Genomic DNA, 17,224 nt, shown 5'->3' on the forward strand with positions numbered 1-17,224 from the left:
GCTTAAGTATACAGATTGCATCTCAACAGAACCTTGTTTGCAAAAATAATGAGCATTCTATTGATTATTATGCATTTTAAATAGATACAAATGAGCTATTTTGAAGTTACACATATTGGTTAGAGTTGCACATGAGGCATCTACCTTCCTGCATAGGAATATAATCTCCATCAACTCACATTGAAAAATGAACAGGTGTTTCTGCAGGTAAAAGATCTGAGCTGATAACTTAAAGCAGAAACATGTACACCCATGAGCGTTTAGGTTAATAGGATGACCCGTTCCATCTCAATTAAACATTTTAAGAACTGTATTTCCCTAAGTGTATAAGCACGGATATCTATTACAGATTGCACCTCCGTAGGGATTGTTCTCGCTAATTGATGGTAAGAGACGTTTCTACTTGGAGAAAGATGTAAACTTAGTTAGAAGATTAGGGTCATCTGCTTTGCCGCAATTGACATGAGATGGCAACAGATATGCAGTACCTTCTTCCCAATTAACCTCAGAGGTTTCTTAAGTTTGTAGGACAGAGAGAGGCATAAAAGTTTTAAAGTGAGTCTCTTAAGACAGTGAGTAATGAGCACTAATATGTTCTTCAGTGATATTTTAGGAGTCAGATTAAAGATTTAATACTGGATTGTACAGCAGCAGTGCTGATTGCAGTTTGTTAGGTGTTATCAGTGTGAGGTGGTGGTCAATGTTCAAATAGCAGAGGAGGGAGATGAACATAATTGCAGTAATATAGTTTTGCATCTAATCAGTACCGTCCCCCCCCACCTCTCTCTCTCTCTCACTCTCATTCATTAGCCCATGATAATCGTATCACATGTATCACATTTCATTCCATGACAGTACATCACTCTGTGATTATATAATGTAGCAACATGTCTGTATAGCATTTTTACAGTATATAAAAACATATTTTCATATAATATCTATAGATAAAGCAGTTGTAGATAAAATTATTCTGCCACATGACACTCATATAGCCATGCTATGATGTAATAAGCTGTCATTACACATTTTATTAAGTTAAGTATCATGTTACCATATTACCTTTGTCATTAGAGATTACATCATATTTGATGTCATGACAGGTCATGTCATGCATAGGACCATTTGTGGTAATGGCTGAATAACACTGTAATATTAGAAGGCATAATCTGTCATGACAACTCATGAGAATATATCATAAGCTTAGAATTATAAGGTTCTTTCTGATGTTGTTGTTGAAATTGATTTATGTGCATATACCTGATAATTGTGTGCTGTTAATGTGTTTGTGCTGTTAAGGTGATTTTAAAAAGTCCGTGTTTTAAAATAGTAATGATTCCTTCTGCAAAAAGACATTATGTGTTGCTGGTTTAAAGTTCTATCAGCCCAATGAGGCAGCTGATGAATATGGGAGAACCAATCAAACTTCATGTTTTACTCATGTGCCCAATTTCAGTAAATGCTTATAGGGCTTAGTAGCGCAATTAAGCCTAATAAAATAAATCTTTAAACTTTTTTAGTTTAGTAACAAATTATAGAAGCAAAAGGTAAGTTTAAAGATTAGAAACACTGGCAACTAACTAGCTAATTTAAAATATGTTAGAAGAAAATATTCATCTAGCGATAGCTAATATTTGCTAATGTTAGTCAGCTTGGTAGCCAGCTAACTCAATTATCATCTCAACAAAACAGAAGAAACCAACTAAAAGCTGATTTCAGGGATCATTAAGGGATCAGTGTTTATGTGCACTTAATGATCCATTCATTATCAGAGTTCTGCAGTTATCTGAATATTCAAGTGCTCATGTAAACAGCGTACTTTGATTTACTAGATAAGATTAAGGCCTAGAAATCCAATTAAGAAATCTCATAAAGAGACGTCTATCTCAGGACAGTAATCACCTCTTTCAGTGCATGTGTACCCTTACTCTGATTTCTTTCTGTTTTCTCAGTCTGCACATATGCAACTTTGTCAAGCAGCATTTAAACCCCTTAAATGGCCAGAACCCACTGGCGGACCCAAAGTTTTATTACCCACTTCTGTTACCTAAGAATAGCTCAGTCAGTTTGCATTGAAGTCCCTGTACTTACTGAATAATAATTAGTATGTCATAAGTTTGGGATTTGAAGAAGCACACAAAAGATGGCAACAAAACATTTTTGGAGGTGCACTGAAACCAACTACATGCTTGACAAAGAGGAATTTAAATATTCTTTGTCTTCTACATGATGTGCATTAAAAGTTTAAATTCAAATATAAGTTTTGCATTATGTTTATGTTTATGTCTTATTCTGTGAGTTTATTGGCCGGTTGCAAAGCAGAAATACAATTACTGCCTGACCCACGTAGACCCAGACAATTCTTATTATCTGTTTATCCAAGTCCATGTAAACATGTTGAATGAAAATCAGATTTTTTGCAGCCATCAGATTATTAAGTGCATGTAAATGCATTTATTAATCAGCTAATATGAACACATTTCCAGATCATTAGTTACTTGGAAATTAAATATTAAAGTTGGCTTTAGTTAACTTACCCTCCTTACCTAGCTGGTTTTAGTTAACCTGCTAGCTAATATGAAGCTTACTTAGCAAAATGACCTATTCTGAGAAGCAGCAAGCTAACTACCACAGTAGCTGGATAAATCAGCTAGCTAAAATAATGTTGGAAATATTTTAAACATTAAGAAACACTGAGGTTAACAGCAGCACAACAGTGCAGAGGCACAAACAGTGCAAAAAGAGCAAGAGAACAGCAAAATACACACATCCAGATACACTGAGAGTTTCTAATGTTAATATACTACACTATTAATCATATTATACATATTTATTAATGAACATGTTGGAGCCTTTTGTTTCGTCCCTTAATATGATGTATGAGAATGTATTTGTCCTATCATCATACTACATTTCTCATAATATAATGTACACAGAAAAATACATTTTCCCATAATATCACACTCTGGTGCCTGGTTTATGCTATTTATTCATAATTCTCATCTGAACATGATTTAATTAATATGCTCTTGATATAATATTGGTGTGGCTCATAAAACCTGTGCAAACATCTGAAAATGAAATTCTTGTAAAGTAGTGCACTACACGTGACACTGAAACAGCTGCCTTTAACTTTGTGTTTTTTTAAGTGTTTATGATGATAGAGCTTGGATCTATCTGGTGAAGTTCCCATTCCAATGTTGGTTTAATAACAATCATAATGATTCTAAACTTAAACAGAGCTCACAGAATTAAAAGATTCTGTCTGCATTTGATCCATTCCCGAAAAGACCATTCCTGATTGTCGGTGGTCAAAAAGAACTCAAACAATGACTTTGTGAGGATATGAATGGGATTCTACTACATAATTGGCCCTCAATATCTTAAAACTGCAACAAACTCAGAAGTTTATCATTCTAAGCTAGTGTAATGTAGTCTAATGCGCTGGTATTCCTTTGGGAGAAGTCATCTTTTCAAGTCTTGGCTTTGATTGAATCCAAGCCATTTAGAGTCCTGTCAGGCCTAGTTTTATTGTTCAATTACTGTGGTTAATTTAACCCTCTGTACTGCTGTCGGTGTGAATACAGCTGTGTGAACATCTGGCACTAATGACATAATTGGTCTTGGAGTCATACATTTCATCAAGAAATCCCAATGAAAGGAGGGGTCTTAATTGTGTTAATTCACACAAGTCACATGATAATTATTGAGAATCACTAATTTGATTTTTTTCATCCTTCTAGAAGGAAGAATTGTTCCTCCAAAGCATACAAATTAGATTTTATCTGCATGATATAATGCAGTGCCAACTGTACATACTGCACATATTGTGGTGCTTCTGAATGAATGACCCACAACAAATGAGTCATAATGATTTTACAATACATTACGTCATATTCCGCTGTCCTCTTGTGAATAAGCATTGAACAAAACTGCCCAGCTGAGCCTTCGGAGCTGCGGTCAATCAGTAACTCTGTATTACTTTTGTTTTTGCAGCCACATACGTACAGTGCCCATTACCAAGCAGAACAGCACCTCGGAGAGACTTAATTTCCCAGGGCATCTCCGACTATCCTTCGCCACAAATACTGGCAACATTGTAGACCCATCATGTTGACTTAGTGCAGAATCGCTTCCCCTTGTCCGTATTGTTCCTCCGGCACAAAGAGAATGAAAAGGACAAGGGGAGGTCCTCAGGGAAAAGGCACATTATTTCTGAATTTGCTGTTAACCTCATACCGCTGTTAGTGAGAGATGCTCTTCTCGGGGAACACATGGTTGTGGGATGATTTTTCTGATCAAAAGCTTTTTTTGTTTCTTGTACATGCTCCCACTCAGTAAACACAAACTGGAGCAGATGTAAGGAGTTACTTGCTAGATCCCTCTGAAACCCTCTTAGAGCCGTTTGCTCTCACTGCCTTTGTGCACCTTCTAGCTCACTGGGAACATACAGCAATAGATTTGTCCCAACTTTTCACATAAAAGGGTGGGTGGGGGGTGTGGGGGGGTGGCATATTTACTTCTAGACCCCTCCAGCAACTAAGACGAGTAAGAGGATGCATTCGCACGGAATCAATTAAGTGGCTGGCAGGTAATAAATTCATTTCCAAGGGATTGGACTAATATGGCCAATCCCCATGGTTCTAATTGTTTTCCCCCTTCTATGCAAATATCAAAAGGCAAAGAGGAATTGTGCTGTTCCCTGACTTCTGGACATCATCTTTGCAAAGATAATGACAGAGAATAATTAGATTTTAATCAGGGGGCCTATGGGCGGCTTCAGCCCCCCCTCCCCTTTCTTCCTTTGCTTCCTTGCTGTGTTTCCTTTTTGGGAACAGGACTATTATTCAAACAAACGAGCTGTCTTTTACTCTACATTTGCACTGTATTATAGCTGCTTCTACCCTTAAAAAACAAAGATTCTGAAATGGTTCTTGGCGTGGACATATGGTGCTAGGAACAACTGTAATTGGCATAGAAACTTTATATTATGTGGAGGATTTTTTAACTGTAAAAAAAAATGCTCAACTGCTGAAGGATTTTTTAGTGAACAAAAAATGTTTCATTAATGGTATTGCTCCAAAAAAATGCAACATTGCAACATGCTATCTTGTGCAAAAGTTTGAACAGCTCCAGTCAAATTATAAACTTCAATGATTTTGAAAGTGAAAAATTTGTTAATATTTCTTATTCATTTTGTGAGTTAAACATATAGGTAAAAAACAAAAAAAAAAAAAAAAAAAAGAAACCATAAAATAGAAAGTGGGTCATAACTTTTTCACATTTCATATATATATATATATATATATATATATATGAAGGTGTTTTCTGTAGAGAATGTGAACATGATTTGACCAGGTGTGCCTAAGCAAGACAGAGATGACCTTTTTCTGCTCCTCACAAACCAAATTCCATAGTCCCAAACACATTCGGTGATGTTGAGGTTTGGACTCTGTGGTGGTCAGTCTACTGTTCTAAAAAAAAACAGCAGCTTCTTTGTTTTGTTTTCTCAGTAATGGCTTTCCAACAGCTATACTCTATCCATTGAGATAGTGTTGAATTCTTTTCATGGTGGAAAGATGGACATTAAACACCTGTGGATTTTTTCAGGTCTGAAATAATAGTGGAGCTTGATTTTCTCCTCTCTCTTAAAGATGAAAGTTCTGTTTCATCTCTGAGAAAGTGACAGTTTTGGTCCTTGTGTGGCTGTTAAGAGTCTCGTTTTCTCTGTATATATTGATAATTTTTTAACTACAGTTTTAGAAACTTTCTCCTGAAAAATGAACAACTATTCAATGACTATTTTGACTGAAAACAAAATACATGAAGGTGGTCTTTGTCTTGCACAATATTGTACATTATTCATTATGTGTAGCCTTTGAATAATATATGTAGTTCTTTTGGAGTGAGGTGTACCTCAGGTGCTCAGAACTGAAGGCCACTATGCAATAGTTCAAATACCTGTTCAAAATCTTAGAGAAATGGAATTCAATGTCAGAAACTGGGGATTAAAATTGATGGCTTAACTCCATCTTAAAACTTCTATATCTCTCTGTAACTCAAAATCCAGGATTCCTTACTGCATGAGACATGGCTTAGTTAGAGACTCAACATCGGGAGAAATTTACATTGCTACAGAGAGAATTTGAAAGCATTTTTAATTATTTGAACTCCTCAAGTTAGCATATCACACACACCCATTTCTAGCCCTTCCTTCTGCTTTTTTGTGTTTACAGTCCTTCCAACTGTAGGCCAGTTTTATAGGCCATACTCCCCACTTTTGATTGAAGTATGTTGGCTTGTTTATGCATGAAGCACTTTGGGACTGTAATGCAACGTATTGTGCAAATGCAATCCAGCCGTACAAAATCAGACTTTTAGAAAATGTGTGTTTTGCTTCGTATTCAGTTACAGCTAGCAGTATTTGTCTTTGTTCATGTAAATAATTTAAAGAACATTAAGAAAGGTACTAAATTAGCTTGGTTCTCTAATCTGAGCTGCTGCACACATTTAATTGGCCTCTACTCATTAACCATCACAAACTACACAAAACTATCAGGGATAGTCCAAGTCATAGTTTTAATTGCACCCTTAGTTCATCAGCATAACTGTTCATTATACAATCTCATGGTCATTGAGTAGAACATCACTGGGTCAGTTTGTCCTTCGTTCACACATTTTTGGAGTTCACTGCCTGAGAGGCTGAAATTAATGGAGCATTTATGCCATTTAAAAAAAAGCACTAAAATTAACATCTTAGTCAAAAGCAATCGTGAATCCATTCTGTTCTACAGCAATGGCTGTATGAAAGCTACTTTAACTTAGGTCAGTATTAGCAAAAATTACAATACAGTAGAAAGAATATTGTTGCTGTTAGGTAATTTTGCTGGCATTTTTAATTAATGTTAATGTAAAAAATATTTTGCTCAAAGTAATTTTGGACCTTTATCAGTCCCTTTATCATGAAATGTTCAGAAAGTGTAAAATACAGTTTGTATGTTTAAATGATGTCAAAAAATTAAAAAATACATAATTGGAGATGCATTTTTTTTCTAACACTGACCATATGTTGTATGCTTTGACTCCTTAATTGGCTTACTACATCCTAAGGCCCTTTATTTAGTGATTACTTGCAAAATAATGCAAATATTGACTTACCGCTGTAGTAACAGAGGTGTTTTAAACACGTGTTCTGTTTTAAGGGAAATATCACAGTTCATGATTCTTGTGAAATCAGGTCTGGTAGATGTATACACAATGTGGATATATCTTTTGCCTGATAATTAAGCAGGTTTGCAAGTGAAATAACGACTAGATTAGCATGATTTAGGCATACAGCTACAAAGGGCTTCTCTGCTTTATTGAAGAGGTGTGAATTCAAACCTGAGGCTGTGATTTAGAGGAAAGCCTGCTCCAACATCACATTAAACGGCTCACATTTGTCACCTCTTGCTACCTGGGCCTGACATCTACACATAGGAGCAATCTGTTTGCTCTTAACATCAATCATCACTTTCTTTCAAAGCTGTGTAAGTGAAATTGCAAGGGCTCTGAGATATTTCATTTATCTTTCCAAGTAAATAAATAAATAATAACAATAATATATATATATATATATATATATATATATATATATATATATATATATATATCCCAAGCAAAAACAAACAATCCTTTTCACAGGTTTACTATTTGCTTCAAATAGTGCGGTGGCACAATGAAAATGACAGCTGTCCTTGAAGTTAAGACATGCATATTTTATTGCATGTCTCTTGCTTTGGTTGAAGATGAAGGCTTTCTGATGAAAGACAGATGCTGAAGACCTTTTACCTGCCTTTAAGTCGAAGCCTTCCCATTCAGCGCAGCCATCAGGATTGAAAAGCTCTGGGTAGTCCTCCTCCACTTCCGCTCTACTGAAATTACTGAAGCTTGTTTAGAAAGAAGATGGTCACTCAGATGAGAGGCCGAGGCTGATGTTGGCTTACTTTTTGCACCAGATCTACTTGAGCGCTTCCCCCAGTTCCAACAGGGGGGGCTTCACGACCTTTTCACAAGCACTTTCACTTGGCTCGGTTATCAGCTTAAGACTGGAATTTTGAACCTCTCAAGTGCTGAGTACAGCAGGTAACACACACTCAATAGCGCTCTATCTCTCTCTGTCTCTTTCACTCACACATACACACACATACACACACATTTTCTCGAACACACATCCGCTTCTTTGACCACCACCACCCAATTTAGAAAAGTCCTTGAAGCTCTGGACTGGAAAGGGAGTGCACTTTCCCACTTTAGAGGCAGCCTGCTGCATTAGGCTATTTTCAAGGCAAGCAATTCAAGGTGCCACATTTTGTCCTAGTACCTGCTAGTTTGATTTCCACTTCCTTGCTTCACAAACTCCAGCATGATATCTCTTACTTTGTATTCGTTCTCAGGAGGGATTAGGTCCTCTGTACCATCTTCCGGTGTTACTCTGTCACTGTGGAAGTCTGAATGTCAAATGATGCAAGTTTGGATCCAGAAACTAGTATGTTCATTATACAAGATTACTCCTCTAGGAATGCAACAAGCCTTTTGTGTGCCGACGGGAGCTTTGAGGTCACTTTGAAAGAACGGTCCCATAGGAAAGATGCTGATGGATCACTGGAGAGCAATTCAGTAATCTTATCTTCACTCCCCTGAATCACACTGTCCACATTATATGGTCCAGTGACTGAACATGAGAAATCATGTGGATTTGATGTGCTGAGGTGGGATATTGAGCTGGATGGCAGGTCACACCTAGTATAATAAGACTAAGGCAGAATTGTTTCTGCTGCTCCACTACCCAGGACAGGGCTACTAGCTCGCCATGCACAAAGCTCATTTGGTGCAGCCCCTTGTTGGGTCAGTAGCTTGAGGTTAGTGAGAATATTGACTCTCTCCCTGCATGTTGGACCAAGGGGGCTGAAGGTATACACATAGGACCCGCAGTGAATGTACAGTCTTCAACAGAGCATGAAAAGGGAGATCTTTCTTTTTCCTCTTCTTTTTTTTTGGGGTGTGCCATTTTAAGCACAGCTCTGCACCTGCTTCTTCATTGCTCTGGTATTGACTCTCGGAATTAACATATTAATTGTTTACTAGCATACTCATGTTGCTTTTATGAGTGCTGCCGGAGTGTACGCGCGGGTGTGCCCGAGCATCGGGCATGTGTGTCCTCATCCGCGCTTGTTAGGGTGTGTAATCAGAGCGGCTTTGGAACTTTACAAGAAGTCATTAGCAGTCAAGACTATTGTGCAGCCGTTCTGATTTCAAAGGTGCTCCACAACAGCTTGTGTGGTGAGGGCTGATTGAACTGGAGCACTTGAAAGGGGAAGAGAGACGTCAGGTTCGCCGCATCCTGTCGCGGCCCATCTGCCTCCTCCTCTGCTCCCGCAGCCAGCCTCCTTTGTAAGGAAGGAGGGTTTTGAACATCAAAGCATGCACACGCTACCTAGGAGACGGAAACAATTAGTAAGGGATTTGGTGAAAGGTACATGGTGAAGTTCAGAGCAGCTGAAAAAACAGAAAGATGGCCCCATGCTTGTTCCCTCGTGTGCCGAGCATGGATGGCTTCCTCAAGCAGTCTGGAACCGGAAACGCAAAGGTAAAAAAAAGGCTCCCTCCACTGCACTGGGATGGCTGCTAGTTTTTGGTTCCGTCTGGTAAGATCACACAGAGGGTCTGTGCGGGTGCTTAAATTCCAGCCTCGCGCTTCACAAGGATTACAACATATCTTGATTAAGATCTAATTATCCTGTATCCAGTGGGGATTTTAAATTAGTGCATTTAAACATTGCACCTCCCTGGAATTAAGCTGTGACCCCTGGCGCACTGGCCTGAGTCTGATGACTGATGCCACAGGTATGATACGTAATTCCTCATTATCTTTTATATATTAGGACATCCCCAGAGCTACCTTGCTGAAGGCCATGGCAACCTTCAAGGGATGCAGCTTGTTATAGAATACCCCTGGGCAGTTTAATGTCTGGTAAATTTTTTTAGAGATATATTCCTAACAACCCTGACATGTTTTTCTCCCCTACATTCCCCATAATTAGGGTCATTTACACCTTCATAACTGAGTTCATGCACACGGTAGCATAGGCAAAAGCACAGGAATCTTTATTATGTTTATTCAGATAGACCCTTCATATTCATCAGTGTAGGCACAGAGTGTAGGCATACGTGCGCATTGCCGCATTCCCTTTGGAACATTATTACTTCTTTTCATTTTTTATTAAGAAGCCAACTGCATCTGTCTGTTGGCCATGTTTACCTAAGCTGACATCTAACACTGCCAGAAAAAGCAACCAAAAAATGCCTACAGATATGTAGATTATACAAGAAAAAGAAAGCATCCATATTATTAATTTCAGGGGGAAATGAGGAAAGCAGATTAGAGATGGATCTGAATAATTAAATCTAATTATCTGACATAAAAAAAGAAATAATAGAGCAGGGGCAATAATTGCAACGTGTCTTCCATTAAATCATCATACATTTTTCTCATGTGAGCTAATTCATTGCCTGCTATTACTTAAAGCTTTTTAAGGGATAGGGCGACGGTGTTCGAGACGACAGATTTAAGAATGAAAGTATCCTCGAGTGCATTAGATGGGATTAGAAACCTCAATCACTCAGTGGACTGCAATTTAATCTCAGCAATGTCAGCGTGCCTCCTCCCCTAGCACTATTAAACAAGCTTGTCTATCTTTTTCAATTAGCCCCGGAAAGAGCAGGCCCATCCCCTCCACTGAGACCTACTAACTGGGTTTATGACAAACATCAGCACAGATACAGCAAGCCATGTCAGCCAGAGTTGGTTTGTATCTGTGCCAACACGCATACTTGCAGTTCAAGATAGTTATTTATTTATTTATTTATTGTGGCAAGACATAACAAATTGCAGTACTTTGTTGCTGCACTGAAATATGATTTTCAAATATCTTTTTCTTTCAGACAGGTGACCTGTCCAAGGCGTATCTTGCCTTCTGTTCAATGACCACTCGATAGGCTCCAGCACCCCCCGGGACCCAGAAGGATAAGTGATTTAAAAAATGTGTGTATGTGTGTGTGTCTGTGTGTGTTTCTCTCACTTAAGACTTCTGACTTCATGACATTTCCAAGTTTCTACTTTCTACTTTCTATTTCAAATGTACTGCTTTATAATTCACATATACACATATTTCTGGACGTCAAAATTGTCAAATAAAGACACTTTCCAGCAGTTGATTAAGCACCACATGCTTAACAAATCTGAACTCTAAAGGATCTGATAAAGATGACAAAAATCCCTTGCTTTATTTGTTTGAAAATGTTTCATTTCACCCACAGCTTGTTGTTTGTACACCTACATGCAGTGTCTTGCAGCAATAAAGAGGGAAAAAGACAGAAGAAGCCTCTGAGTGAAGTAGCTCAGTGATTAGAGAAGTGATTAGGGAACTCTCTATGATGACTGACTCAGAATGCAGCAATATAAGGGATAATTCAACTAACAGATAGCCAGCCAGTGTTGTAGAATCAACAAGCCATTTCACATCCATGGCTTTACTTATTTCTCATTTCTGATTCCTTCGTGAGCAGACCAATTATCAACAGTGAATAGCCCACTTTAAACAGTGCATTAGAAATACCAATTTAGAGAGCTACCTTTACTTTTATGCTTTAAGTAAATTTAAGCATTCATACCCCTGTACTTTGAATAAAGAATTTTACCAATTGTACCCATTTACCCAATTGCACCCATGGATTTTCAGATGAATATTTGTACTTTTACTTAAGAAAGGAATTTGTGTACTTCTTTATTTCTGTAACTTTTTTGTTTGGTAACACTTTACTGTAAGACAGTGTTCATATGGTTATATCACACCTACATGAGCCCTTCATAATAGCTAACAAAGAGCTACATAACTTTGCTGTCAGAACAAAACCATGTATTTCCAACTTTACAGGAGAAGGAAAAACATAAGCAAGTAATACTGGATCAACACATAATTTGAACACAATGCACAGGGCAACTGGACAAAAAGTATATAAAAAAAAAACCAGCAGAAAGGGAGATAAATAGTTTTGGCATGACAGACATGATATGCATGTATAAACATTCATTCCAATAGACATCATTTGTCAAAAAGGTTGCATTTGCCATATGACATAACATCTATGTCAGGTAACACAGATTCTTTTTCCACTTTCCACTTTCTGGGGTACACTATAAACCGGAAGGTTGTGGGTTCAAATCCCAGGACTGAATGTGTATACGTGTTAAACTCCATGCCCAAAGTAGTGCTGCTCTGGTTGTGAAGTTGCAGTGCTCTCAGAGTGGGCATAGTTAGCAAAAAGGCAAATTTTGTAGGATCAATAAAATACATGCTCACATGTCACAGTAGTGCATAATAATAGGACATAGATTGCCAAATCAGGCTGGCTGAACAAAAGCAAGGATTTTCTGTTCCTTAAAAAGTTAAAAAAGTCCTATGTCATTTCAAAATTTATCAGAAGTGTAATGTTAACTTGACATCAAAGTTGACAAAACCAGCCTTTTTAAGAGATGACACCAGTTGAAAGAAGCCTTTATAAATGTTTATGTAGGCTTATGTCAGTTGTTATGATGAGCTCATATTTAGGTGTCATGTAGCTTTAAGAGCACTGCCCAATAGTAAAGTAGCATGTATAATACCATTTATTTGAACTACATGCATGGAGAGCATGTCTGAGCTTTAAGTGGACTTGTTGTAAGGGTCATTGTCCAACAGAGCAACAAAGAGGGCATTGAGACCTTTAGGCTTTGCTTAGAGACAGATCAATCCTGATAGAAGCCCAGTGGCCCGGCCAGTGCGAGGGCCACTTCAAAGCGTGTAAATCCATGTCTCTAGCAGGGATGTGAAGCTTTAGAGGGCTTGACGTGAGGATTTAGTCGTTTTGAGGACGGGCCGAGATGGAACGCGCCGAGCGGGGCCACCAGAACAGAACAAAGCTGCCGTGTGACCATCAAGCACCGCTCACACTGCTCCTCCAATCACCCCTCTCACTCCCCCACACACTCCATCTATCCTGACAAGCATCTCCCTGCTATGCAAATGAAGGGATGCAATTTATAGACACAACACCAGTAAATGACAGTGGTAATATGCGAGTTAATTTGCTACTGATGTCCAGTAAATTGGAGCCGCTGTGTTAATATGCGACACGTGTTTACTGTTGCGATATATTATGTGTTTTGTGTGACATTTACTGGAGGCAATGAGGCTCGGAGGAGGCATTGTGATGTGCCTAGTGAGCTCACGCTCCCAAAATATCCATTCGGGCCTTGTTTTATGCTTTTTGGGATTTTACGGCCCATCACCCAGGGTTTTTCTCATCTGTGAGCATTAACTGCCTTACATACGTTAGCGGTAGCAGCCACGACAAATAGCCATATCCGAGGAGTGAAGGCTATATGTGTCAACACAGCATAAGCAAAGCAATCCCTCAATTTGAGAACAGCGATAATTTTTTTTTTTTTTTTTCTTAATTATGGCTCATGGCAAAGCCTGATTTGAAGAAAGTTCCTTTAGCTGGATCTGTAACTTCATCTGTGGACTGGAGCTTACTCAGAGAGATGATCATTAAAGCCAGTGTCTGCTCGCTCGCTGTTATGTTGTTACATTTTATCACAGGTTGTCATCTTTGTATTAAAGCAACTTGTCATTTTGTTGCTGCCTTGCACCCTCCTTTCTAAAAATAAAATGTCCATTGCTTAATGAGAGCCTGCTAGTTGCGCTCACACCTCCATCAGCTTATTATGCAGTAATAAATAAAACACTCAGTCAGTGCTGCTCACTGGCGAGGACAAACCTAGGAAGTTACTTTGGAATCACATCCCCATAATCTTCCCCACCAATGTCAGCTTAACCTGTTTTTCCACATCTGCGAGTCCCTACCCCTAATGTGTCCTGACTGATAGATGGCTAATTTAGCCCCCACAGATAGCCCACCTACCTCTTAGTCAGTGCTAATCGTGTAATCCCTCTGTGTTGCAATGCTGCCCCCCAGTGTATGCACCCACCAGCCCTCACCTTCTCTCTCTTTTTCCTGCTCTGTAAGGTATCCGTGGACCAGACATAGAGCACCAGCTCCTCCCTCCTATTCAACCCTCTGATGCATGCCTTTTTAAGTTTGCCCTCACAAGTACTTAAGACCCATGGGTGCTCGACGCTCTGTGCTTTCCATGAGTGTTTGTGAGCATGACGCATTGGAAAGGATAAAAAATGGAAAATCTCAGCTCAGACAGCATCACAGGCAGAGCAGATGTATAATGTATGTGTTTTGGCACCTGACTCAGCATACCAATGATTTTTGATGCTTTGGACACGTGCTTGGCACCAGTCCAGGACTATGCCATCTCCTCGGTTCGTCAAAGTGCATCGCTCTTCACCGCTTGGCAGGCGGCTCTTCCTCACTCTCCCAGCTCGTAGCACTTTCAGGGCGGATGATGATTGCAACAGCTATAACACAAAAGCTATTATTTGCTTTTTTTTTTCTTCACTGACGTCTCCTGTGAGGATCTCAAGGGAGCACGTATGAATCCACTGAGGTCTACGTGCTATAGGCAGAGCCACCATGCTGAAGCAGCGATCAAGCTGAGTAATTGGATTCCGTCAGAACTATGGCTTGTTTTCTCTTACACTTCTTTTTGCTGCCAGTTTTTACACAGTTCCTCTTTAGAGTGCTGTTTAGTTGGTTGTCTTTGACAGTTTAAGTGAGATTCACCCTGTTGTCTTCCACACTGAGCACTCACACAGACAATATATAAAAAGAACCTATACCTATACAGACATGCACTTCTGCATTCCCTTGGCACCTATGGTTGGTCTTCTTGCTTGTCCTCTTTTATGCAGTCCAGACTGAAAATGTTGGCACAAAACATATTGTGGTATTATAGTAGAAGGAAAAAAAATATGCCTAACTTCAATGACCATGAATGCAATATAATGTTTGTGTAAAGGGCAACTGGTGTTTATAAATGATGTAAAAACATGAGATGCCATGATGCCATAGTTCTTAGTCAGATTGGTCTAAAGCAGGAGTACTCAAACTTCGGTCTTGAGGGCCCAAATTGTAGTGTGTGGTGGGCTGAAGGCCAAAAAGTACATAAATAACTACATACAAATACAAAAGATACAGTATATACATGCTATATTTTGAATTTCAAATAGACAAGTAAGTAACAGATTAGTTTTTATGCATGTTCTCATATTGGGTGAGGGGGTAAGAATCAGAAAAAAAAATCTAGTGATGATGGTGGCTCCGGTTTGTAATACTGTATAGTCATACCTTCGAAGAATATCTAACAATAGCCATGTACATTTCATATTTGTACTTTTATTCACAGTCAATTAAACCTGTGACCAAAAGACTGAATCTAAAAATACATGAACTGATAAACATTTGCACTTCCATTTCAGACCTGGACATTCATTGGTTAACAAATATGACTACTAACTACTAACACCTCCATAGCTGGAAACTAACACTCAACCAGTGGATTGTTACTGATTTTGAGGGTACTGATAATATTGGCTCATATCATTTTATATTTAAAATGGAATCATATATTGAAATAGTTTTAGCTACATGGTGCTTTACTGAGTGATATGATTGTTAGTTCTTAACTGTTGCGCAGTTTTTACATTCAAATAAGCTGTAAAAACTGTCATAGTTAATATAAATATCGTGACAGTGGTGGTGAAGCTAACTAGATTTATTTGTGGCTTTGCATTAATTATTCCTCCTTATATGTTTACCTTATATGTTTTTTTTTATGTTTCCTATATTTCAGAACATATTTTCATACAAAAGCTTATTTGTGTCATAACGTCATTCAGATGCTAAATGTTTCTATATATGTTTTTGTCATTTGAACCCTGAATGGTGTTTTGTGTTCACATTTATCAGTTTAGTTTGTATTGCTGATGTAGAATAGAGCTAAGAGTTCTCTCAAAGACAGTGCTCTATCACCAGAAGTTTCGACTCTCAACAATGCTGTAATCCTTGGGTCAGCAACATGCGCTTCTTTTTTACTGCCCTGTTGCGGCTCCAAAGCGGAATTCGATTTTTAGGTAAAAATAAAATAATCCTTCATTGCATCTAGCAGCTAACAAAAATGGCTAAGATAGAGATTTAAGACGAACATCAATAGGGCAGTCATGGGCTGGAGGTTAGGGAGCTGGCCCTGTGACCGGAAGGTTGCTGGTTCGATCACTAGCCATCTCCATAACACCACAGTCCATGACTGAGGTGTCCTTTAGCAAGACACCTAACCCCCAATTGGTCCCCGGGTTAGGGTTAGTGGATAGGGCTGCCCACCGCTCCGGGTAAGTGTGCTCACTGCCCCCTGGTGTGTATGTGGTGTATCACTTCACAGATAGGCTTAATGCGGAGTTGGAATTTTCCCGGTTGTGGGATAAAAAAAAAAAAGTATCACTTAATAATTTGGAGATGAATTGATACATTTAATCTGAAGCGAGAAGCTGTCAGACACTAAAAAGTCTCGAAGCTGAAGTTTCATATGAATTTTCCTGTTTCATCTTAAATGGTGCCTGCTGCACTATTTAAGGTGGAACGGGAAAATGCCAACAAGAATCTGTCAAATGAGAAGCTTATTCCAGCCTCATAAAAATCAAACTTTGAAAGTCATTTCATAGGAAACTGCTCCGCTTTTGGAAAAGCAGGAAACTTTTCAGTGATGTAAGAAAAGTGTCTAAGCTGAGCTAAAGCTTAGAGCAGCACAGTTATATTATTATTATATATATTAAATTTGTTAGCCTACGCTAGTAGCACATACTGAGACATATTTATAGCTAAGTTGGTAAAGTGGACATAAAACATCCCCCAAGGATGTTTGATTTTTGCTGAAAGGACAAAATGGCCCTTCTTAACATTTGGGTTGTTGACCCCTGCTCTAACCAACAATGTCTATAATTACCAGAAATATTTTCTGCGACATATGCTGATTTTATCTGCCAGACAACATATTGCTCAAGCTCTACTGGGACCACCAACATCATTATGGTGATTCACCTCAGCAGGACAAAGCAAAAAAAAAATTAAAATGACATTAGTGAAACAGTCTAGTTTCACTGTCCACTAGCTGTGTGTGGTTGAGGGCAGCCAGTGGCCAGTAGTCTGTGGCTCCAGAATGGGGCAACAGGTTGATACTCTA

This window comes from Pygocentrus nattereri, chromosome 8, assembly GCF_015220715.1.
Source record: "Pygocentrus nattereri isolate fPygNat1 chromosome 8, fPygNat1.pri, whole genome shotgun sequence".
NCBI lineage: Eukaryota > Metazoa > Chordata > Actinopteri > Characiformes > Serrasalmidae > Pygocentrus > Pygocentrus nattereri.